At 47.2% G+C, this 25,815-nt stretch overlaps 1 protein-coding gene across 1 annotated transcript in view; it reads left to right on the top strand.

Annotated features, from left to right (window-relative positions):
* Positions 1 to 25,815, top strand: part of LOC138248973 (zinc finger protein 182-like) — a 115,982-nt gene that overhangs the window by 50,822 nt on the left and 39,345 nt on the right. Inside the window, exons 2-3 of the mRNA XM_069203024.1 lie at positions 14,707 to 14,771; positions 14,960 to 15,059. The gene's annotated coding sequence lies outside the window, so the exon portion shown is untranslated. The remainder of the gene's footprint in view (positions 1 to 14,706; positions 14,772 to 14,959; positions 15,060 to 25,815) is intronic.

Here is a 25,815-nt window from a genome sequence, read left to right as displayed (position 1 = left end):
CCACCCGAAGACACTAAAGGGAGCCGGAGGACAACTCAGAAGGTTGTGCACTGCAGGTTAGAGTGTTGGGGACCCAGGCTTGGCTGTGCACGAAGGAAATCCTGGAAGAGTGCACAGGAGCCGGAACAGCTGCAAATGACACAGTACCTAGCAATGCAGTCTAGCGTGGGAGGCAAGGCCTTACCTCCACCACACTTGGACTGAAGAGTCACTGGACTGTGGGAGTCACTTGGACAGAGTTACTGAGTTTCAGGGACCATGCTCGTCGTGCTGCGAGGGGACCCAGAGGACCAGTGATGCAGTCTTTTGTTGCCTGCAGTTGCAGGGGGAAGATTATGTCGTCCCACGGGAGATTTCTTCAGAGCTCCTGGTGCAGAGAGGAGGCAGGCTACCCCCAGAGCATGCACCACCAGGAAACAGTCGAAGGCGGCAGGATCAGCGATACAAGGTTGCAGTAGTCGTCTTTGCTACTTTGTTGCGGTTTTGCAGGCGTCCTGAGCAGTCAGCGGTCGATCCTTTGGCAGAAGGTGAAGAGAGAGTTGCAGAGGAACTCTGATGAGCACTTGCATTCGTTATCTAAAGAATTCCCCAAAGCAGAGACCCTAAATTGCCAGAAAAGGAAGCTTGGCTACCTAGGAAGGAGGATAGGCTAGTAACACAGGTAAGAGCCTATCAGAAGGAGTGTCTGACGTCACCTGCTGACCCTGGCCACTCAGAGCAGTCCAGTGTGCCAGCACACCTCTGAATCCAAGATGGCAGAGGTCTGGGGCACGCTGGAGGAGCTCAGGGCACCTCCCCTGGGAGGTGCAGGTCAGGGGAGTGGTCACTCCCCTTTCCTTTGTCCATTTTCGCGCCAGAGCAGGGCTGGGGGATCCCTGAACCGGTGTAGGCTGGCTTATGCAGAGATGGGCACCATCTGTGCCCATCAAAGCATTTCCAGAGGCTGGGGGAGGCTACTCCTCCCCAGCCCTGACACCTTTTTCCAAAGGGAGAGGGTGTAACACCCTCTCTCAGAGGAAGTCCTTTGTTCTGCCTTCGTGGGCCAGGCCTGGCTGGACCCCAGGAGGGCGGAAACCTGTCTGAGGGGTTGGCTGCAGTGAAACCCTGGGAAAGGTAGTTTGGCAGTACCCGGGTCTGTGCTAGAGACTCTGGGGATCATGAAATTGTCTCCCCAATGCCAGAATGGCATTGGGGTGACAATTCCATGATCTCAGACATGTTACATGGCCATGTTTGGAGTTACCATTGTGATGCTATACATAGGTAGTGACCTATGTATAGTTCACGTGTGAAATGGTGTCCCCGCACTCACAAAGTCTGGGGAATTTGCCCTGAACGATGTGGGGGCACCTTGGCTAGTGCCAGGGTGCCCACACACTAAGTAACTTAGCACCCAACCTTCACCAGGTGAAGGTTAGACATACAGGGAGTGCAGAATTATTAGGCAAGTTGTATTTTTGAGGATTAATTTTATTATTGAACAACAACCATGTTCTCAATGAACCCAAAAAACTCATTAATATCAAAGCTGAATATTTTTGGAAGTAGTTTTTAGTTTGTTTTTAGTTTTAGCTATGTTAGGGGGATATCTGTGTGTGCAGGTGACTATTACTGTGCATAATTATTAGGCAACTTAACAAAAAAAAAATATATACCCATTTCAATTATTTATTATTACCAGTGAAACCAATATAACATCTCAACATTCACAAATATACATTTCTGACATTCAAAAACAAAACAAAAACAAATCAGTGACCAATATAGCCACCTTTCTTTGCAAGGACACTCAAAAGCCTGCCATCCATGGATTCTGTCAGTGTTTTGATCTGTTCACCATCAACATTGCGTGCAGCAGCAACCACAGCCTCCCAGACACTGTTCAGAGAGGTGTACTGTTTTCCCTCCTTGTAAATCTCACATTTGATGATGGACCACAGGTTCTCAATGGGGTTCAGATCAGGTGAACAAGGAGGCCATGTCATTAGATTTCCTTCTTTTATACCCTTTCTTGCCAGCCACGCTGTGGAGTACTTGGACGTGTGTGATGGAGCATTGTCCTGCATGAAAATCATGTTTTTCTTGAAGGATGCAGACTTCTTCCTGTACCACTGCTTGAAGAAGGTGTCTTCCAGGAACTGGCAGTAGGACTGGGAGTTGAGCTTGACTCCATCCTCAACCCGAAAAGGCCCCACAAGCTCATCTTTGATGATACCAGCCCAAACCAGTACTCCACCTCCACCTTGCTGGCGTCTGAGTCGGACTGGAGCTCTCTGCCCTTTACCAATCCAGCCACGGGCCCATCCATCTGGCCCATCAAGACTCACTCTCATTTCATCAGTCCATAAAACCTTAGGAAAATCAGTCTTGCGATATTTATTGGCCCAGTCTTGACGTTTCAGCTTGTGTGTCTTGTTCAGTGGTGGTCGTCTTTCAGCCTTTCTTACCTTGGCCATGTTTCTGAGTATTGCACACCTTGTGCTTTTGGGCACTCCAGTGATGGTGCAGCTCTGAAATATGGCCAAACTGGTGGCAAGTGGCATCGTGGCAGCTGCACGCTTGACTTTTCTCAGTTCATGGGCAGTTATTTTGCGCCTTGGTTTTTCCACACGCTTCTTGCGACCCTGTTGACTATTTTGAATGAAACGCTTGATTGTTCGATGATCACGCTTCAGAAGCTTTGCAATTTTAAGAGTGCTGCATCCCTCTGCAAGATATCTCACTATTTTTGACTTTTCTGAGCCTGTCAAGTCCTTCTTTTGACCCATTTTGCCAAAGGAAAGGAAGTTGCCTAATAATTATGCACACCTGATATAGGGTGTTGATGTCATTAGACCACACCCCTTCTCATTACAGAGATGCACATCACCTAATATGCTTAATTGGTAGTAGGCTTTCGAGCCTATACAGCTTGGAGTAAGACAACATGCATAAAGAGGATGATGTGGTCAAAATACTAATTTGCCTAATAATTCTGCACTCCCTGTATAGGTGACTTATAAGTTACTTAAGTGCAGAGGTAAATGGCTGTGACATAACGTGGACGTTATTTTACTCAGGCTGCAGTGGCAGGCTTGTGTAAGAATTGTCAGAGCTCCCTATGGGTGGTAAAAGAAATGCTGCAGCCCATAGGGATCTCCTGGAACCCCAATACCCTGGGTACCTCAGTACCATATAATAAGGAATTATAGGGGTGTTCCAGTACGCCAATGTGAATTGGTGAAATTGGTCACTAGTCTGTTGGTGACAATTTGGAAAGCAGAGAGAGCATTACCACTGAGGTTCTGGTTAGCAGAGCCTCAGCAAAACAGTTGTTCATCACAGGGAACACATACACATAGGCCACAAACTTATGAGCACTGGTGTCCTGGCTAGCAGGGTCCCAGTGACACATAACAAACACACTGACAACATAGGGTATTCACTATGAGCACTGGGCCCTGGCTAGCAGGATCCCAGTGAGACAGTGAAAACACCCTGACATATGCTCACAAACAGGCCAAAAGTGGGGGTAACAAGGCTACAAAGAGGCTACTTTCTCACACATGCATCAACACATTTTACTAAATGACGCTTCAAAGAAATAGCACCAAAAATGTCATCGTAGCAAAACTTTTTTTTTTTTTTTTCCTACATGCATTTTTTCTGAACATTTGATTTTGAAAGCAAAGAATCGTCACTCTTGCTAACAAGCTTCTGCAAAAATTTGAATTTAATCAGAGCGTTCTGGGATCGTTATACTTAGCCTCATATTGTTACTCTTCAAACGTGTGCACTTTTTTTTTATTTATTTATTTTTTTAATCATACTTGAACCACTGTCAGTAGCGTAATGTAACCTTAAAACGTTTATTTACAGTGCTCACCCTAATAAAGGCTTTTCATTAATGAACCATAAATACAAGTTCGAACACCATTCACATATGGACACACATTACCTTAACTGCTGAGTCCCTTCTCTGTAAACTGACAGCCAACGTGTTTGTGCTGCAGGGGGCTGGGCCTACTTGTCCCAAGGACAAAATAAACATGAACACTTGTTTGCCTTGACCCCAAACAATATGTCCCGGGCTTCAGGCTATAGGAATTCCACATCCCTTGGCACCTGAAGTTCCAGTGGGTGCAGCATCAGGGGAATCACTCCGACATGGTCCAGATCTTGGAGGTTACTGCGAAAGACCTGCAGTGGTACCTAACAAACTGCAATTGTGTGAGAGGGCAGATCCCTCTCCCTCCCCACCCAGTTCTGACAGTAGTGACAGATGCGTCACTCCTGGGATGGGGTGGCCATCTGGAAGAGGTGGAGATCAGAGGAATCTGGTCTCCAGTGAAAGGGGGACCCCCACATCAGCATGCTGGAGCTCTGTACGATCTGTACTGGCAGTGAAAGCTTTTGTGCCCTCTATCAAGGGAAAGATAGTGCAGGTGTTCAAGGACAGCACCACAGCCATGTGGTACTGCAAAAAACAGAGCACGTTTGTAGTGGGCATTTTGTCAGGAGGCTTTTAACCTCTTGCCGTGGCTGGAAAAGCACAGCATATCCCTGGTGGTTGAACATCTAGCGGGCTGTATGAACCCCAGGGCTGACAACTCAGCTGAAAAATCCTAGTGGATCACAAATGTGTCTGGAGTCATCTCAGTCCTGAGATGGTGCAAGGTCTCTTTCAGCGGTGGGGAGAGCCCTGGTTAGATCTGTTCGCCTCCACTGAGAACGTGCAATGGCAGCATTTTTCATGCTCTGAAGTTTTCATGACGACACTTGCTCGGAGATGCTTGTTGTCTTGCATGTAGTTCAGACCTCCTGTATGCCTTCCACCCCCCAATTCCATGCCCAGAGTTCTCAAGAAGATCAGGAACGACTGGGCCCAAGTAATCCGTGCAGGCACAGAAAGTCTCTCTGGTATCCTTAGCTGCTGTGCATGTCAGTTGATCCTTTGATCAGACTGCACCTTTGTTAAGATCTTCTGTTGCATCATCAGGGAAGGGATCGCCATCTGAACTTGTCAACTCTGCCTTCTTGGGTTGAGATTAAGCAGCAGCAGTTGTTGACAGCTTTTGACCTTCCTCCTCTGTAATGTCATCTTGGCAGCCAGGTGTCCTTTCCCCCCCCCAAAAGAGTATAGCCTGTTGGAAGAAATTTGTGGCATGGTGGACAGAAGAGGGGTTGACGCCTTCCCCCCCCCCCCCACCCCCCCCCCCCCCACCCCATCCCTCTCTCTGAGGTTCTGTTATTTATACTTTGCCTCAGCGGGGCTCTGAAGGGCTATTTAGTTCCTGTCTTGGACATCTGTCAGGCAGTGACCTGGCATTCCTACACCTGATAACCAAACACTACTGCCAATCCAGTCAGGTCCATAGGGATGGGCACATTGCCCGTTCGGTCCTGCAGGACATTCTCATTTGCAATTGGCTTGCAGACCCACCTCCAGGGATGGTATTGCTTTTGTAATTATTCAAAGGTAAGAAACCTGCAGCTAGTAGTCGGTACCCGCCTTATCTGTTAGAGACCCTGGTGGTCTTCCGACTGGTAAGGTTAATGTGGCGGTATCACCACCAACAGGCTGGCAGTGTATACCGCCACATGGAGTGTGGCGGGTTTGCCGCTGGCAACCCGCCACATCTCCACTCATTCCACACCGGTGGTATGAACTGCCGGGCCAGAGATGTTCATCTCTGACCCTCTGGCGGCATCATGACCCGGGCTACCTCCATGGTTTTCGCTGCAGTAGCACCGCCATGAAAACCATGGCGGTAGGGCTACCCATGACAGGGAATTCCTTGCCTGTCACCGGGAGATGGCTCCCCCACCACGATCCATGCAGACATGCATTCACTTACACATACTCACACATCCATACACGCATTCACTCACACATAGGGATGCATACACACAGACTTCCTAACACATTCACAATCTGTAGGAGACTGGCCCTCTATGTAGTGTGCAAAACTAGGCACACTGTGCAGGGGGTCCAGGCAACTTCTTGTTGGTTTCCAGAGGTAAGAAATAGACCACCTAATTGTAGGAGGCTGGCCTAGCTTATAGTGGGTACCTGATGGTACTTAAACCTTGTGCCAGGTCCAGTTATCCCTTATTAGTAGTGTTCTAGCAGCTTAGGCTGATAGAGGTAGCTATAGCAGAGCAGCGTAGGCTGAACTAGGAGACATGCAAAGCCCCTACTATACCACTTATATCTTATAGCACAATATCACAAGAAAACACAATACTCAAGTTACTAAAAATAAAGGTACTTTATTTTAGTGACAATATGCCAAAAGTATCTCAGAGGATATACTCCCTTAGGAGGTAAGTAAAATACACAACGTATACACACAGACCAAAATCAGGTAAGTAAAACACTTAAAAAAGTAGTGCAAACACTGTAGAACACAATAGAATGCAAAAGGAGACAATAGGCTTAGGGGCAACAAACAATATACTCCAAAAGTGGAATGTGAACCACGAATGGACCCTAGGCCTAGTGTGGTGTGTAGAGGGTCGCTGGGAGTGTAAGAAAATACTAAGGGTGTCCAAGATACCCCACCCAAAGACCCCGAAAAGTAGGAGTAAAGTTACCCTACTACCCCAGAAAGACAGTGAAGTAGAGATAGGGGATTCTGCAAAGACAACAACTCACTGCAAACCACTGAAGATGGATTCCTGGACCTGAGGACCTTCAAAGGAAGGGGACAAAGTCCAAGAGTCACGCAAGTGTCTGGGTGGGGGTGGGGGGTGTGTGGGGACAGGAGCCCACTAAACCCCGGATGAAGGTGCAAAAGGGCTACCTCTGGGTGGAAGAAGCCGAAGATTCTGCAACAACGGAAGGTGCCAGGAACTTCTCCTTTGGTCAGAGGATGTCCCACAGCGTGCTGGAGGATGCAGAGTTGTTTCCACACAAAGACCATAAACAAGCCATGCTAGCTGCAAGAGTCACGGTTGAAGATAATGGGTGCTGCCAAGGCCCAGGAAGGACCAGGAGGTCACCCCTTGGAGGCGGGGGGCGCTATGCTACAGAGAGCACACGCAGAAGCAGGCAGCACCCACAGAAGCACTTCAACAGGCGTTCAAGAAATCTGAGAATGGTGGTCGTCTCAACACAACAAAAGAGGGTCCCACGAAGCCGGAGGTCAACTCAGCGAGTTGGGCAATGCAGGACGGAGGAGGATTGGCCACCTAGTCAAGTAAGCACCTATCAGGAGGGGTCTCTGACGTCACCTGCTGGCACTGGCCACTCAGAGGCCTCCATTGTGCCCTCACATCTCTGGATCCAAGATGGCAGATGTCTGGGCCACACTGGAGGAGCTCCGGGCACCACCCCTGGGGTGGTGATGGACAAGGAGTGGTCACTCCCCTTTCCTTTGTCCAGTTTTGCGCCAGAGCAGGGCTAGGGGTTCCCTGAACCGGTGTAGACTAGTTTATGCAAGGAGGGCACCATCTGTGCCCTTCAAAGCATTTTTAGAGGCCTGGAGAGGCTACTCCTCTCAGGCCCTTAACACCTATTTCTAGAGGGACATGATATAACACCCTCTCAGAGGAAATCCTTTGTTCTGCCTTCCTGGGACTGGGCTGCCCAGACCCCAGGAGGGCAGAAGCCTGTCTGGGTTGGCAGTAGCTGCAGTGAAAACCCCAGAGCTGGTTTGGCAGTACCCAAGGTCCATTCTGGAGCCCCGGGGATGCATGGGATTGGCACTCCAATTCCAGATTTGGCATGGGGGGGGGGGGGGACAATTCCATGATCTTAGACATGTTACATGGCCATATTCGGAGTTACCATTGTGAAGCCACATATAGGTATTGACCTATATGTAGTGCACATGTGTAATGGTGTCCCCGCACTCACAAAGTCTGGAAATGGCCTTGAACTATGTGGGGGCACCTTTGCTAGTGCCAGGGTGCCCTTACACTTAGTAAATTTGCACCTAACCTTCACCAAGTGAGGGTTAGACATATAGGTGACTTATAAGTTACTTAAGTGCATTGAAAATGGCTGTGAAATAACGTGTGCATTATTTCACTCAGGCTGCACTGGAAGGCCTGTGTAAGAATTGTCAGAGCTCCCTATGGGTGGCAAAAGAAATGCTGCAGCCCATAGGGATTTCCTGGAACCCCAAAAACCCTAGGTACCTAGGTACCGTATACTAGGGAATTATAAGGGTGTTGTAGTGTGCCAATTAGAATTGGTAAAACTGGTCACTAGCCTATCGTGACAATTTTAAAGGCAGAGAGAGTATAAGCACTGAGGTTCTGGTTAGCAGAGCCTCAGTGACAGTTAGGCACCACACAGGGAACACACATTCAGGCCACAGCTATGAGCACTGGGGTCCTGGCTAGCAGGATCCCAGTGAGATAGGCAAAAACAAACTTACATACATGTAAAAATGGGGGTAACATGCCAGGCAAGATGGTACTTTCCTACACAAGCCCTTTGGTGAGAAAAGATCACGCAGAATAGAAAACACGTTGCATAACATGTTTTTTTCTGACAACTACTTGCACCTTTAACATGGCTGTGAATCTAAGGCTAAGCTGAATGCAAAATGGAGTCTAACTAGTGACCACAAATTTGACGGTGAACAGCTAAGCCAGGTGCAAAGTGGTGTGACACAGTCAGTGGTCAAAACACAAATCACTATACGCGTCGCCTGCTTAGAGATCAGTATTGATGCATCAATGCTGTTGCAGGGACCAGAACAGCGCATCACACTCTGAACTGCTGCATCACCTCTGAAACCACAGCTTCAAAACCAACACATTGCCGCCACTGCGTGGGGAAGATCGACGGAACACCTCGGTGTGGAGAAACCAACGCATTGCATTCAGAACCGGCACACTTTGAGACCGGCGCTGCGCTCACGGAACCGATGTATCACCGCAAGTGTGTGGAGAAATCTGGTGCAACACCCAAACTGCGTGAGGATCATCCTCATCTCGTGCTACGACAAGGATTAAGGTACTTTGGCCCAGAGGGCCCTGCGTCGGTCCTATAGCTGGCCTGCGTTCCATCGCAGCCAGCCTGAACTCTTGACTTTGTCCCGGTCCAACTTGACCATTTAACTCTTTGAGCGCTATTTACTTTTAAGTGTTATTTTTGCATTTATTCTTTAAAGATTCATCTCTACTTCTACTTATTGGATTTTTGTCATTTTGGTCTTGTATTTGTAAAATTATTTTACAAAACTGGTAAAATCTAACATGAGTCAGGTTTTCAGTCTACTATTCGGATCCTTTCAGTTTTGGTTGCCTTAGACTGATGGTTGGGCTTACTATGCCAGGGGACAAAATGAACCAAATGTGTGTTCCTGGAACCACAAAATATGTCTTGGGGGTCAGCTGATAAGAATTCCAAACCCCTGAAGCATTTGCCTGCTGAATGCCACTTCCATCATGCACCTTTTCTTGTAATCCTTTGAGTATAGCAGAGATTTTGTATGCCAAAGACTACTTATGCTAGAATTTAATTCCAGACAGTACCGAAGTCATGTCTCCTTGAATATTGAAGCTCTTCATTAGAAATGAACTGCGGCTCCGTTGCCTGTGTCTGTCATAAGTGTAGTTCTCTGCTTCCCTACAACCTACGGTTAATAATCTATAGAATTACACATTTTGCATTTTCATAATGAATGTTACACAGACTTGTTAATGTGCTTTGCAAAAGTACTGGAAAAAGTTATGCGTTTAAGTCTTATGTTCATATATGCCGGCCATGCAGTCCTTGGATACCTGTATCACGCCTTATGGTGTATTAATCCATTCTGTGTTTTTGGGGCCCTTGTGCCGTCTATCTTGCTTTCTTTGTTAATCCATTGTGTTGGTGTGCCTTGTTTCACCTATATAACACTGTGTTTTAATCAATATAGTTGATGTGGCTTGTGTCACCAATATTATGCCTGCTTTGTTCATCCATTCTGTTGATGTGGACTCCTTTTGTGAACCATATCTTGGGTTCTTTGTTAATCCATGCTGCTGGTGTGGCCCTTGCTTCACAGATATCCTGCTTTCTTTGTTAATCCGTTCTGTTTCTGTGGTGTCCTTCTCACCCGTATCTTGCTTTCTTTGTTAATTCGTGCTGGTAGTGTGCCCTTGACTGACCCATATCGTGCTTGGCTTTTTTTTGCTAATTAATACTGTTGTGGTGCCCTTCTATCATCCATATATTGCTTTCTTTGTTGATCCATGTAGTTGATGCGGGGCCCTTGTGTCACCCATATCTTGCTTCCTTTGTTACTCCATGCTGTTGGTGTGCCCTCTGCTGACCCATATTTGGCTTTTTTTGCTATTCCATGCGGTTCCCTATGTTGCCCAGTTGTAGGGCCCGCGCTTCATCTCCATTTTAGATTTTCCTTTTTAATTAACATCTTTTTCTAACTGACTTTTTACGTGTTTTGTTTCTAACATGGTAATGTGCTGCACACACTTATTCTTGGTAGGCATTGTTGTCCTGTAGTCTGAATGTTTAGTTGCAATGTTGTACAGTAAGGACAACATTTTGGTCTATAAACTGCATCCACACTAGGCTCAGTGAGCGGATTGCTTCATGCTGTGATTATCATGGCACCGCTGGGAACTGTAACTGAGATGCAACCTAGCTGACTCTGACCTTCATCCTGCGCAGAAAATTAGTCTGCACACTTAGAGCTGCTTCCTGACACATAATACTAGGGTCCGAGGGTTAGTCTATCCCAGCTGATCTGGCAGAGGGTACTCTTGGTGTGCTCTCTTTAGTGTAGGTAACAGACAGGAGTTTAGTAACAAGTAACCTGAGTGAATTGCTTGTATTTTTCAGCATTCTAATAATGCTTATTACAAAGATGTCTCGCCTGCCTAATAATTGCAGCTCATACTTTTTTACTAGGATACGATGATTTCAATAAATGTTTTGAGATGCAGTTTCGTGTTTTTCTTGTTTATACTTTTGCCAAAGTAACAAATGAAAGAGCTAGATGTGTCAACTAGTTCCTTGGGGTTTAGAGTGGTCATGTTAGAGGTTACCAGAAAGCATCTACTGCCGATCTATAGCATCTACTTGGTGTTCAGATGTGGTAATGTGAGCTAGCGTAAACAGACCAACATTCACTGATGTGGAGACTCTGGCCGGATTTTGATTTCGGCTGATGGGCTATCCGTCGTCATTGTGACAGATTAACCTGTCTGCTGAAATCTGAATCAGGCCCTAGGGCTCTATATTGTGAAGATCTTGTTGAGATAGTACACAGTCCTGCTGTATGTGTAGGAGCCATGTAGCATGGCGTCACCAACATTCTGTGTCCGGTGCTTATTCAATGCATCTCCTGAGTAGTTTTCTTGCCTGTACCGAAGCCTCCTTTTTCACCTTCGTACTGAGATGTCTGGTGATTAGGATTTATCCTCCTTAGCTTAATATGAAACACCTATTTATGTCTGGAAATTGTTCAAGCTAAAACTTTTAAAATTATTACCCCACTATAGTGTTTCTTTTGAATTCCATCAATTAAAAATGGTGCAACCAGTTTAACATTTGTTAAATGCAGACAAGCTGTCACTGTACATTTAACAGCACATGGGCTTGCCAGTGGACGTGCAGATGTTACCTTTGTGATTGAGGCACATGGAGCTTATAAATGGAAGTTTTTTTTTAGTTTTGTTTTTTTAGTTTTTTATTTTATTCCTGGGTTCATTTTCCTGCAGTCAATGCCAATTCATAAAGATTTCAATCATACACTGAGGCTGCAGTTCTGCCTGCATATAGATCTTATTAATACCCAGTATTACCATTGACTCTTCAGGAACATCAAAATTGGCTCCAAGGTGCCCTCCCACATGAACTTCAGCATGTAAGACTGTGTTCCCTCAGGAGTGACAGGGCAACTTGACCAGCCTTAGCCAGCTATACAACATATTCAAATGCAAGAATATTTACTCGTGTCATACTTGGTCTGTATACCAACGTGATCAGACTGTATCCGTGTCTGATGCACTTGTTATGCTTACAGTAACCACTGCCCCAGTAAGGGCTCTTCAAGCTGGGCAGCCACAGTTAGCTGTGCCTTCTATTAGTCCAGTTACAGTTAATGCTTTTATGGGTAAAATCCCTACTAAACTGGATTAAATTCGTCACCACGCTCGTCAAGATGAGAGGAGACCCAGAGGACAGTGATGCAGAAGTTTGGTGCCTGCATTAGCAGGGGGAAGATTCCGTCGACCCACTGGAGATTTCTTCTTAGCTTCCAGTGCAGCGTGAAGGCAGACAACCCTCCGAGCATGCACCACCAGGAAACAGTCGAGAAAGCCGGCAGGATTAGGTGCTACAATGTTGCTGGTAGTCATCTTGCTGCTTTTGTTACGGTTTTGCAGGGGTCCTGGAGCAGTCAGCGGTTGATCCTTGGCAGAAGTCAAAGAGAGAGATTCAGAGGAACTCTGGTGAGCTCTTGCATTCGTTATCTGACAAGAAATCTACAGGAGAGACCCTAAATAGCTCTCAGAGGAGGATTGTCCACCTAACCAGGTAAGCACCTATCAGGAGGGGTCTCTGATGTCACCTGCTGGCACTGGCCACTCAGAGGCCTCCATTGTGCCCTCACACCTCTGCATTCAAGATGGCAGAGGTCTGGGAAACACTGGAGGAGCTCTGGGCACCACCCCTGGGGTGGTGATGGACAGGGGAGTAGTCACTCCCCTTTCCTTTGTCCAGTTTCGCACCAGAGCAGGGGCTGGAGAATCCCTGAACTGGTGTAGACTGGTTTATGCAAGGAGGGCACCATCTGTGCCCTTCAAAGCATTCCCAGAGGCCAGGAAAGGCTACTCCTCTCAGGCCCTTAACACCTATTTCCAAAGGGAGAGGGTGTAACACCCTCTCTCAGAGGAAATCCTTTGTTCTGCCTTCCTGGGACTGGGCTGCCTCCAGAGTGCAGTGTCCAGGTGCAGGTCACGGGTCCAGCAGGACAGTCCTTCTCCTGTAGTTCTTCCTTGTTGGAATCTGATGGGGATCTGAGATGTAGGTGCAGGTCTGCCAGTTTTATCCCTGCTCCTCGGTGAAAAACAGGGGGGGTCCTGGTTTTCCAATCAGGGGCAGGGTCCTTCCCCCTGTGATGACCACTTCTGGGAAGTGTGGAAAAAATCAATCCCAGGGAGCAACATTCCTCCAAAATCCATCATGGCTGAAAGTGATTTTTGGAGGTTACATCTGGCTGAGCCCACCCAGTGGTGTGGCTAAAAATCATAAACGCACCCCTCTCCTTCCCTCTCCTAATATAATCAAGGGGGCACCTAATTGTCTGGGTTTGCAGGTTGTGAGGGTGTTGCTGGGTTGCTCCAAATGTCCTTGTCTGCCTTTGAAGACCAGTTTGGCAGCCCTCCCCCTTCCTGCTTCACCATCTGCTGAGGGGAGATCTCCTCCCCCAGGCACATCTTTGTGTGGAGCCAGGCTGCCAGAGGCTGGCCAATCAGAGCACAGCAGCAAAAACACTGCAGGGCTGAAATTGGCAACTTTTCAGGTAAAGTTTAAAACTCTTTACCTGAACAAGTTATATTAAATCCCACAACTGGAAGTTGTGGGATTTATTATAACAATTAATTTGATACCAAACTTCTGGTATCTGTTACTTAAGGGGATTTTTAAAATTTAAAATAAAGTATCCCCATTCTAGCCTATGGAGGCCATTCTCTACAATGAGGGAAAAACAAATTTGGCTGTTTTACCTCACCAAGGCTTATAACACTATTTGTATAAGGTCCCTGCTTCTAGATACATGGCACCCAGCCCTAGGGGCACATAGGGCACACCCTAGGGGTGACGTATATGTAAAAATAAGGTAGTTTAAGACTTTGGAACTACTTTTAATTCCAATGTCGAATTTGCATGTAATTTGAATTTAAAAGCAGCCAGCAAGGCAGGCCTGCCTTTAAAATGACACTGGGCACCTCAGCAGTGCACCTATGGGTGCACTACCTATGCTGTGGTCCCTAAACCTACATGCCCTACCATGTACTAGGGACTTATAGGTAGGTTATCTTAGGCAATTATAATTAGCCTAATTTGCATATTGATTTTACACAGAGCACAGGCCCTGGGACTGGTTAGCAGTACCCAGGACACCATCAGAGTCGGGAAAACATCAGCAAAAAGCGGAAAATGGGGGCAAAAAGTTAGGGGGCCTCTGCAATCAGCCCTGTTCTCTCACACAGTGTGCCAATCAGAATTGCTAAAAATGGTCACTAGCCTATAGTGACAATTTTAAAAGCAGAGAGAGCATAAGCACTGAGGTTCTGGTTAGCAGAGCCTCAGTGATACAGTTAGGCACCACACAGGGACACATACAGGCCACAGACTATGAGCACTGCAGTCCTGGCTAGCAGGATCCCAGTGACACAGGCAAACTGACACACAAGTAAAAATGGGGGTAACGTGCTAGGCAAGATGGTACTTTCCTTCACATATAACATTTTGTTTATTCCTGTTCTTTCTTAATGTATATGGCTTAAAATGTATATTTATAAATTCAAACTACTATTTAAAACATACCCTGTTAATAATTGGCATTTTCTCCCTCTAAATGATCTGTTTCTTTTTTCTTCTGATTGCATTTCCATTTAAAAATGCAAATAGTTCTTAGTCTCAATAGATTGAAAATATAATCCTGTAAATAGTCTCCAACACATGACAGTAAATTATTTTCTGTACACTGTTAATGCATTGTCTTGTCTAACATTCTCTTGTTTCCTTGTGTTTAGGATACTTGTGTGACCAAAGAGTCTCCAGTCTGGTAGCGTATCTTGAAACTCTGGAGTCTTTTCAGGTAAATTGTATTTTTATTCCTTACTCTCTAAAATTCCTCATGTCAGAACTTTTCTTCGGTTGCCTATGGATTGTGTTAATTTTTTCGACACTGTTTTCAGAGCCACTAATCTCCTGCACGAACGTGCTCCAAAAACATGCCGCGCTTCCTCTGACTCTCTCTCGCTCACTCTCACTTTCTCACAATAGGCTTCTATGGATGGTGCCTGCTCAAGAGACGCTAATCTCCCAGGACACTGACTCCGGAAAAAGACTATTCTCTGCTGGGAAGACTCAGAGTTCCTATCAGGTTGGTGGTGTTTTCCATGAGTTGCTGCATTTAGTATTCCACATACCACTAATACTCTATCTAAACTGAACACGCCTGAGCTTACTTAATTCTCGAACGCACCGCAAAATCTCCTCCGTGAAGTGACATTCTAAGTTGAGCAAGAAAAAAAGTCAAGTGCGGGAGCTCTGGTGTACAACGTCAGTGGCCATCTTTGAATTCCTCTTTTTGTTGCATTCTCCAACCTGGTGTTTTGCTTTTACTTTTATGCCATATCTTTCGCCTGCCCTGATTTACACGGAGTTTGTCTTCATTTTAGTTTTGTTTTGTTGGATCCCGACACCGTGGGCTTTATCTTAACTCTGCTCTAAGATGGGGAAGAGAAAGATTCAGGGGGCTAAGGACCAGGCTAGTTCTCTTCAGGACCCCCACAGCACAACCCTGAATTCCTTTTTGGCTAGAGCAGTAGGGGTAGTCACCAAGGAAATAGATCATGGGAGCAGCAGTTATCTCTTGAGCTCTGCGAACGTCAAGTTATCCCGTGCTTACCTCCTCGACTCAGTCAGATCTCTAGGGGGCCCCTGACTTCTGTGAGTGTTTCTGCTCTGCTTTTGAGGGCCTTGATTGCTGGTCAGTAAGACTAAGGAGCTGATTAAGAGTGTGGCGGTCCAAGGACCGTTGTGGTGGTCCGAGTGCCACATTACGAGGTTGGCAGGCAGACGTACCAACCTACCGCCATCTCCGCCATAATCTTCGATCCCGACAGGCTGACTGTGGCGGAGGTCGGAATCAGCCTGGGCGGCACTGAAGTCTGTGCCGCCCTGTTGATTACGACTGGTTCTCCGCCAACCTTTACATGGCAGTTTCACCGCCATGAAAAGGATGGCTGAGAACAGGTGCAGGGGGCCGCAGGGGAACCCCTGCCCGGCACCCTTGAAATGCTGCTGTGCACAGTGAGCATTGTAAGGGTGCTAGCGCAAACTGCGGGCGACAGCATAGTTACTTTCTCGATTACAAGCCAGTGACAATTGTTCTGCCACTTTCCCGCTGGGCTGACAGATGGAAATCTTGGCTTGTGACCATCAGCCCAGTGGTAGTCGTAATGGTCCCGGTTGGGAGGTAGCCAGTATGGAGGCAGCCTCCCTGTTGGAAGTTCAGCACTCTGGTCATCCCGTCCACCAAACTCAATCAAGCCCCTAGTCCTGATGGGCTGGTTATCTTGCCAGTTAGTGAAAAAAGACCTCCAACTAAAAGACGTCAGTCTAAACGGGTCTGTGGCGCAAGTAGGAAAGGGCCGTCGTGCCCTGATAATGGTGCTCCATCCCAAGCAGTCAGTGAGGCCACTGGGCGCATTATCCATGGCATTATAATCTGTCAGTCCATCTTTCAGAGTAATTTAAAGAGATCACTGAAGCCAGTATGGCTTCCCTAAAAGGAACAGTTGAGCTCTCTGGAGGTTATGGTTTCAGATCTACTCGCAGTATAAAGCGGAGCCTAGGCCGACCTGCATGGTGGCAGCTGCATCTTCCAATGACACAGCCAGTGATACCGATACCTGCCCTGTGTGCTGTAGTTTTTGTACCCCAGGTGGGAGCCATACAACTTTATCTTGGTCTCAAGTCAGAAGAGGCAATTTAAGTGGGTCTGTGGAAGGTTCACGTCCCAGACCGGAGGAAGAAGGGTCTAATTTACTTGTGCCTAAATATCCCCCCAGAGTTAACAAACGTCACATCCCTGTCGCCACGAGCTGAGGAGCTCATGGTCCAACTTAAGAACAAGGTCTGTTCTGGGTTACGCCAGAATTCTGACTTTCATTTAAAGGAACACAAAGATATCTTATTCGTCAGGAGAACTGGCTGGATTGGCCCTTTGGGTAAGCAGCTGAAAGAGGATTGTATTGTCATTAATTGCCATCATCCAGGGTTAGCTCACTGGTCTTTTCTTTCACCTGGCAAAGACATCTGATTTATGGTATTAACTTGGTCCCACTGTATTTTTTTATTTACAACCCAAGGCTGAGATGGTATTACAGCGATTTCCGACTAAAGCAAAGCTGGAGGTTGAACAGTTACTACTTGGGACCTGCAACTGGTTCTCCGCCCTGTCTGGTTAAGAGGAAAAAGATTGACATACAACCATTGGTAATCCCCCAGTTGACAAGAGGCTTCTGGGCTCCAGCAGAAGCTGGTGTTCTAAGCGCTGTATCCGTGGATACTTCCTCCACGATAGATTCCTCGTTTCATCTTGTGTGCTGGAATATTGTGGGTTATCAGTCTAAGCTCTGTAATGAGGACTGGTTTAAATATATCTCTAATAATGGGGACATTGTGGTGATGCAGGAATTGTGGTCCTCAAGGGACAAAACATGGGATGGCTTTGTTAGTTTCTCTGTTTCTGCTACTGATGTTCCTGGGCGGACAGCCGGGGGGGAGGGGGGGGATTGGGGGGAGGAATTGGTGATTAATTTGAATTGCTAAGCTTTTTTTTAAGGCCTTTCGGGTGGTGTGCATGCATGAGGGGATTCCAATTTGGTTCTTTTCAATAAGTGCCATTTTATTGTGATTAACTTTTATAACCCTGTTTGTGAGCTGGATTGACGGATTAATGTCTTATTTTCTGTTTTAACTACCCTAAAGCACAGGTCTGCCTGTATGCTCAATGAATTTCATGCACTGTAGGTGGGGATTTTAAGGCCGGAATAGGCAGTAATACCACCCTACTAGCCCCATTTGCTTTGCGGGAGAGTCACTCATGAACAGACTGCTGACCGCGGGGTGAAACTTTTAGAGAGTCTCATATGGGTCTGATGGATGTACTTGAGAAGGTGGGTGATCTATTTGCGCAGATGTTCACTCTTGTGGGCTGGGGCCAATGTGGAGTGATTGATTTATATGTTTGTTACTGAAGTCTTGAATCAGCTGTTCACGTCTGGGGGAGTTAAGGAACATGAGCATAGTGACCATAATACCTTGTACCAGCACTCGATGTACCTGTAACCTAGCAGAGCCGACTGGTCTGGGCATAAAGGACAATGGACTGTGGGTCAGTTGACAAAGAGCTCCTATTCCGTCCGTATTGACTTCCCTGGTGGGATCCAACCGAGGTCTAACTTCGGATCCTCTATCGGTGGATTATCCCTCTGTCTGAAACCCTTCTGGCTTTCAAGAAACTGAATAGCTCTGAGGGATTTGACAGGTGCAGCCGTAAATCTGTTTGGAGCCTCTACCCTGGTTAGTTTGACAGTTCACGTAGAACTGCAAATATGAAATTGTGCCTGCGCTTGGTTATGAACCTAGAGATAAGAAGCTGAGGGCAGATGGCAGGCATGAATCTAAAGAATCAGTCAAAGACCGGAGCCTGGGGATTAAGAGAAATGTGGGAAAATATTGTTCAGGCAGAATGAAGGATTCTCTGGGGTTCTGGAACGTAAATAAAGGGAGCTATACTACAACCACAGAGCATTAAGGATCCAGTATCTCCCCTGAATGCTGGTATGATCACTTTAGTTGGATTTATTCCTTTGGGGACAAACCGGGGAAGGTAGTTGATTGTCACTTCCCCTGAAGATGAGGTTGCAACAGCCATTGAGGAAAGTCCAGATCCTCGATGGGGTGCACCGACGACTTCCACAAAGAGTATCTCTGTGGGCACCCATTATCACAAATGTCCTGAATGCCGCCGTCTCTGAGAATACCCATGTTATGGTAGACTGCTTGCATAGTCCTTTTTTTTCGTTATAGATCAATATCTTTATTGGTAAAGTAGTTCAGTAGTTAAGAATATCGGGCATATATCATTTTACACAGAATCGGAAATAGGGCCCAAGAAAGTGGTATCCTTAGTTTTGTGCAGTATGGGTTCTGCAAAGGCCTTGGGACCCAAGAGCAGTGCTTAAACCTACATTTCATTATTATAGGCAATACATACAATTGCTAAAAAAGAACCCTATACCACTGATTCTTTTAATCTCTTTAGACTTGTCAGACTGGGGTGTGTTTTAGCCCCCATTTTATTTCTTATATATTAAGTTTCCACCCTTTTTTTTTAGTCTTTCAGGGTCAGGATCTCTCAAGAATGAAAGATAAGCATGCCGATGATGCAGTTTTGCTTTCACGGAGTACTAATTGCTTCCATGGACTTATTGATGCCTTTACAAAATATATGCTTGACGTAGACCTGGAAGTCAATATATCAAACACATTATATGGTTTGTGGTAAGCCGCATCAGAAAATTGGGTCTATGGTGATAAAGGAGAACTTTATTAATCTGGTCAATGAGTTTTCATATTTGGAGGTAACTTTTGATTCCAGGGGCAGCTGGTCGCCTTGTCTTTCTGAGCGACGTTCTTGCTTCTACACCTCTGTAGGTCTGTTTTGTAACTGGCACCAAAAGTCAGCAATAAACTAGTTCTGCCAATACTAGAGGTGTTTAACTTCAAATGTTGACCTATTTTAACCTTCGGGACATCCATATGGGGGGATATCAGGATTGCCCCAGTCTACAGCAGGAGGACAATCGTTTCTTCAGGCAACTACTGGGAGTAGGGCCTGGTCGTCCCCAGCTTTTCCTACATTTAAAATTGGACCTGGGTTTTGTGGAAGACTGCGTAAAGCTTGCACCATTTCCCTCTGGATTGCGGTCACACCAAATGTAACAGGGAGGTTATTTCTGTCTGTTTGGAATGTGATCAGGGTGATCGGATTCCATGGTGGAGTTACATTAGGTGTATTGCCAATAGATTGGGAAGGCTGGAGTTCTTTTATCTCCACATGTGTTGTGTAAAAGGCAGGCTGGTTGGGATACAAATAATTTTTGAGATTTGCATCTGCTGCTAGAGAGGCCAAGGAGCTTAAAAGCATATTTGATAACTTGTGTCAGGTAGAAGACCTGTCAGGGTACTGAACCCTGGCTCCACCATATGAACAATGTTTGGGTAAGAACACTTTTACCAAGTTCCAGGTGGGTCTTTCAAATCTGGATGTATAGAGTGCAACTAGTCACCCGTAAGCCGCTGAGGGGGTTTGTCCTCTGTGCTTTAGTAGAAGAGCCAGGTCCTAAGGTTTGTCCGGAATTGGGGTTGCGATTGTGACTGCCTGAGGTTCAGGGCTCTTTTGTATGCAGTTTTTGTTTCTGCAGATTTTTATTACCGCTTTTAAAAAAACTTTAGGGCTCCAGCATTGTAGGCCAGCTTCCTACCATCTTTTTATGGTTGCTGATCCTGCTTTGTGTTCTTCTGTGGTGGCTTTTTAAGAAAATCATTACTTCAGTGCAATTATCTGAACTTTTAACTTTACCCAGTGTAATTTTTATTTGATTTAGTTGATGTTGATTGTCTCTTATGTGATGATTGCTCTTTTGCGATTTATTTTTAATAATCAAAGATATGATGATGACATATGGATCCAACATTGAGTCGGTAGATCGGAAGTAGATCTGTTTGTCAAACCAACAGCATGGAATACCTCTTGCACATCCAAGGGATCAAGCACTAAAAATTCCATTCAGTCAGTTCCTTAGATTAAGGCACAAATGTAAAACGGCGATTGCAGATTTTGATGAGAAGGTGGCCATTATGAGAGACCAGTCAGGTAAGCGACTATACCCAGGGGCCTGCCTTGGTGCTAGGCAGCTAAAATGGAGCCGGCGCAGTGGGAGAGGACACAAAGGTGCCGTATTGCATAGAGAAGGTGCATTCTTGCCCTTTCCCTTTGACGCAGAGCAGCAAGATGGCTTGCGGCGCCGCCCTGCGTCGCAAACCCATGAGTATGGGCCTCGGCGTTAAACAAAAAACCATTAATTCTAAGTGGCATGTTCTTAATGGTGATCATGTTAATAATACTAGGATCCCTAAAACTATGTTTGCTGACTGTTGTCCTAGAAGTTTAAAATACCAAATAGAGAGCTCTAGACTTTCAAATACAGATAACTTTATGCAAAAGAAGATTGATGACATTAACCCTATTAAAGACACTATAAATGTGGCCAGTTCCTAGCTTGTGACACGGCTGTAGAAGTAAGCACTCACAGTGGGCGTAATCCATGTAATGTAGATTTACATAGCACGGCTTATCACCCTTGAGAGCCTCAAGGTGCTGTCCGTGCACTCACACTCGCAATGGGCATAATGTACGTCTCCAAACGATGACCAACTGTAAGCCGCAGAATGCTGTTCAGCTGCTGGTGGCCCTTGTGGTCGGGGGTATATGGGTGAAGGATGCTGCAGCTTTCATGTCCCTCACACAACATGGATCTGTGATTACAATTCTCCAATTAGTTGCCCACACGGTAAACACTACATGGAAAAGGGACATCAGCCAGAGAACATGCAGAGGCTCATTCTGGACAAGATCCTGGCCAAGGAAGGTACAGATTCGGTAGATGGGATGAAATTGAGAGAGGTGTTCTGGATCTTCACCCACCAAACCCATATTTTTGGTTCAAACTGCGGCATTTCTTGGGAAAATGCTATGGATGTTGAGCTGCATGAGGATGGTCCAACCGTTTCCTAATAGGTCGTTCTCTTTACTTCTAATAATGGCTCCTTTAAGGCCCCGGACACCAGTCATGAAGCAGGGTGATTTGCTTTATGAATAGTTGGTGCTACCTTACACCACGTTACAATAGCCGCCTTACTTGCCTCCTGTGGACCCAGCTAGGTTAGGTCAGAGTCCATGGGCCACTGGGCCCTTTAAGAGGGCAAATATACACGTACTGGCTTCAGGTTATTCTATTCACTGCACATTAGGGTGTTGTGTAGAGAAGAACCTCGCCCTTTCTTTACGCAAGAGCTCGAGTATGGGGTTTCACTAGTTGAACTTTCTCTGAGGTGCTGGTATATGGTATTAAGATAAGATACTGCCAAGTTACGATGCCTTGCGCTTTATGCAGGAGTTCTATTGCTTGCACTACAGAGGGGGACGGTATGCTTCGGGTTAATAAGAGGAGCATCATTTTATGCTCTTCCCAGTAACGTTGTAATACGTGTGTAGCAGTTTTACAAGCAGAGGGAATGGGGTTTTGGCCTCCGCAGATTGTACGCCGGATCGCATATGAAGCAGAGGGCTTAGCAGACCAAAGCTATTCAGGATTGGTGAAGGTGTCAGTTTATTCCCAAACCATTCGGCACATTGTAAAAGATTTGTCTTGTGTCTAGATGTGTCATTATATTCTATGCTACTATGGAGCCTTCCACTCCTGTCCGGGGAGGTGTCAGTCTTTAATTTGGTCCCCCACAAGAAGAGGGGTTTAAGAGCCCTTTGTTTGGCCATCTCACCACTACCACAGACATGGGCAAGCATATCTACTTAAAGGCAGGTTGAGCCTGTCCGGGTAGGTGTAGGAGGTTGGCCTGGCTTATTGTGGGTACCTTGTGGCACTTACACCTTGTGCCAGGTCCAGTTATCCCTTATTAGTATAGAAGAGGCGTTTCTAGCAGCTTAGGCTGAACTAGCAGACATGCAAAGCTCCTACTATACCACTGGTGTCATATGCACAGTATCATAAGAAAACACAATACAAATCAAATCAAATCATTAACATTTATAAAGCGCGCTACTCACCCGTCCGGGTCTCAAGGCGCTAGGGGAAAGAGGGGGTTACTGCTGCTCGAAAAGCCAGGTCTTTAGGAGTCTACGGAAAGCGGAGTGGTCCTGGGTGGTCCTGAGGCTGGTGGGGAGGGAGTTCCAGGTCCTGGCTGCCAGGAAGGAGAAAGATCTCCCACCCGCCGTGGAGCGGCGGATGCGAGGGACGGAAGCGAGTGCGAGGCCAGAGGAACGGAGGAGGCGGGTGGGGACGTAGAAGCTGAGGCGTCGGTTGAGGTATTCCGGTCCCTTGTCGTGGAGGGCTTTGTGTGCGTGGGTGAGAAGTCGAAAGGTGATCCTTTTGCTGACTGGGAGCCAATGCAGGTGTCTCAGGTGTGCGGAGATGTGGCTGTTGCGGGGTACGGCGAGGATGAGGCGGGCCGAGGCGTTTTGAATGTGTTGCAGGCGATTTTGGAGTTTGGCTGTGGTTCCAGCGTAGAGGGTGTTGCCGTAGTCCAGGCGGCTCGTGACGAGGGCGTGGGTCACGGTTTTTCTAGTGTCGGCGGGGATCCAGCGGAAGATCTTGCAGAGCATGCGGAGGGTTAGGAAGCAGGCGGAGGACACGGCGTTGACTTGCTTGGTCATGGTGAGAAGAGGGTCCAAGATGAAGCTGAGGTTGCGGGCGTGGTCTGCGGGGGCCGGTGCGGTGCCGAGGGCCGTGGGCCACCAGGAGTCATCCCAGGCGGACGGGGTGTTGCCAAGGATGAGGACTTCCGTTTTTTCAGAGTTCAGCTTTAGGCGGCTGAGCCTCATCCAATCTGCGACGTCCTTCATACCCTCTTGTAGGTTGGTCTTGGCGCTGGCTTAGTGAGGGAGAGTATAAGTTGGGTGTCGTCGGCATAGGAGGTGATGATGTCGTGCTTGCGTACGATGTTGGCGAGGGGGCTCATGTAGACATCGAAGAGTGTTGGGCTGAGTGATGAGCCTTGGGGTACGCCGCAGATGATCTCGGTGGGTACTGAGCGAAACGGAGGGAGGTAAACTCTTTGGGAACGGTTTGAGATGAAGGAGGCGATCCAGTCCAGGGCCTGGCCTTGGATCCCGGTGGAGTGGAGGTGGGTGATTAGGGTGCGGTGACAGACTGTGTCGAAGGCAGCCGTCTATACACAGATATAATAAAAATAAAAGGTACTTTATTTTTATGACAATATGCCAAAAGTATCTCTGAATACCCTCACTTAGGAGGTAAGTAATATACACAAGTTATATGTACACAAACCCAAAACAGGTAAGTAACTGTAAGAAAAGTAGTGTAAACAATGTAGAATCACAATAGGATGCAATAGGCAAACCTAGGTCTAGGGGCAACACAAGCCATATACTCCAAAAGTGGTATGCGAATCACGACTGGGCCCCAGACCTATGGGAGCTTGTAGAGGGTCGCTTTGACTGTAAGAAAACAGTAAGGGTGTCCAAAATACCCCACCCCAAGACCCTGAAAAGTAGGAGTAAAGTTACCCTACTACCCCAGAAAGACACAATAGTTGTGATGGGGGATTCTGCAAGAACCACAAGCACCAGCAAAACACTGAAGACTGATTCCTGGACGTGAGGACCTGCAAGGCAGGGGGACCAAGTCCAAGAGTCGCGATAGTGTCCAGGGTGGGCTGGAGCCCAGGAAACCCCGGATGAAGGTGCAAAAGAGCCTGCCTCTGGGTGGAAGAAGCAGAAGATTCTGCAACAACGAAAAGGGCCAGGCACTTCTCCTTTGGATGGAAGATGTCCCACGGCGTGCTGGATGTTGCAGAAGTGTTTCCACGCAGAAATACCGCAAACAAGCCTTGCTAGCTGCAAAGGTCGCGGTAGAGGTTTTTGGGTGCTGCTGGGGACCAGGAAGGACCAGGATGTCTCCCTTGGAGGAGGAGACAGAGTGGGTGCTCAGCAACTCAGAGATCCCCCGCAGAAGTAGGCAGCACCCGCAGAAGTACCGGAGCAGGCACTTAGAAGATTTGTGAAACTGGAGTCACAAAAGGAGGGTCCCACGACGTCGGAGTCCAACTCAGAGGTTTGAGCACTGCAGGACAGAGTGCTGGGGACCCAGGCTAGGCTGTGCATAAAGGAATCCTTGGAGAAGTGCATGGAAGCCAGAGCAGCTGCAAATCACAGGTTTGCTGTCTGGTGTTGGGAGGCAAGGACTTACCTCCACCAAACGTGGACTGAAGGATCATTGGACTGTGGGGGTCACTTGGATCCAGGTCCTGTGTTCCAGGGACCACACTTGTCGGGATGAGAGGGGACCCAGAGGACCGGTGATGCAGTCTTTTGGTGCCTGTGTTAGCAGGGGGAAGATCCCGTCGACCCACAGGAGATATCTTCTTGGCTTCCAGTGCAGGGTGAAGGCAGACAGCCCTCAGAGCATGCACCACCAGAAAATAGTCAAAAGCCAGCAGGATGAGGCGCTACAATGTTGCTGGTAGTAGTCTTGCTACTTTGTTGCAGTTTTGCAGGCGTCCTGGAGCAGTCAGCGGTCGATCCTTGGCAGAAGTTGAAGAGGGAAGTGCAGAGGAACTCTGATGAGCTCTTGCATTCGTTATCTGAAGAATACCCCAGAGGAGAGATCCTAAATAGCCAGAAAAGGAGGTTTGGCTACCAAGAGTGGTAAGAGCCTATCAGAAGGAGCCTCTGACGTCACCTGCTGGCACTGGCCACTCAGAGCAGTCCAGTGTGCCACAAACACCTCTGTTTCCAAGATGGCAGAGGTCTGGGACACACTGGAGGAGCTCTGGGCACCTCTCCTGGTAGGTGCAAGTCAGGGGAGTGGTCACTCCCCTTTCCTTTGTCCAGTTTCGCGCCAGAGCAGGGCTGGGGGATCCCTGAACCGGTGTAGACTGGCTTATGCAGAGATGGGCACCCTCTGTGCCCATCAAAGCATTTCCAGGGGCTGGGGGAGGCTACTCCTCTCCAGCTTTCACACCTATTTCCAAAGGGAGAGGGTGTTACACCCTCTCTCAGAGGAAGTCCTTTGTTCTGCCTTCCTGGGCCAGGGCTGCCTGGACCCCAGGAGGGCAGAAACCTGTCTGAGGGGTTGGCAGCAGCTGCAGTGGAGACCCCAGAAAGTCAGTTTGGCAGTACCAGGTTCTGTGCTAGAGACCCGGGGGATCATGGAATTGTCTCCCCAATGCCAGAATGGTATTGGGGTGACAATTTCATGATCTTAGACATGTTACATGGCCATGTTCGGAGTTACCATTGTGAC

This window comes from Pleurodeles waltl, chromosome 8 (genome assembly GCF_031143425.1).
Source record: "Pleurodeles waltl isolate 20211129_DDA chromosome 8, aPleWal1.hap1.20221129, whole genome shotgun sequence".
In the NCBI taxonomy this organism is placed as follows: domain Eukaryota; kingdom Metazoa; phylum Chordata; class Amphibia; order Caudata; family Salamandridae; genus Pleurodeles; species Pleurodeles waltl.
Note: the sequence above shows the minus strand (reverse complement) of the source record. Positions and strands in the feature narration are given on the sequence as shown.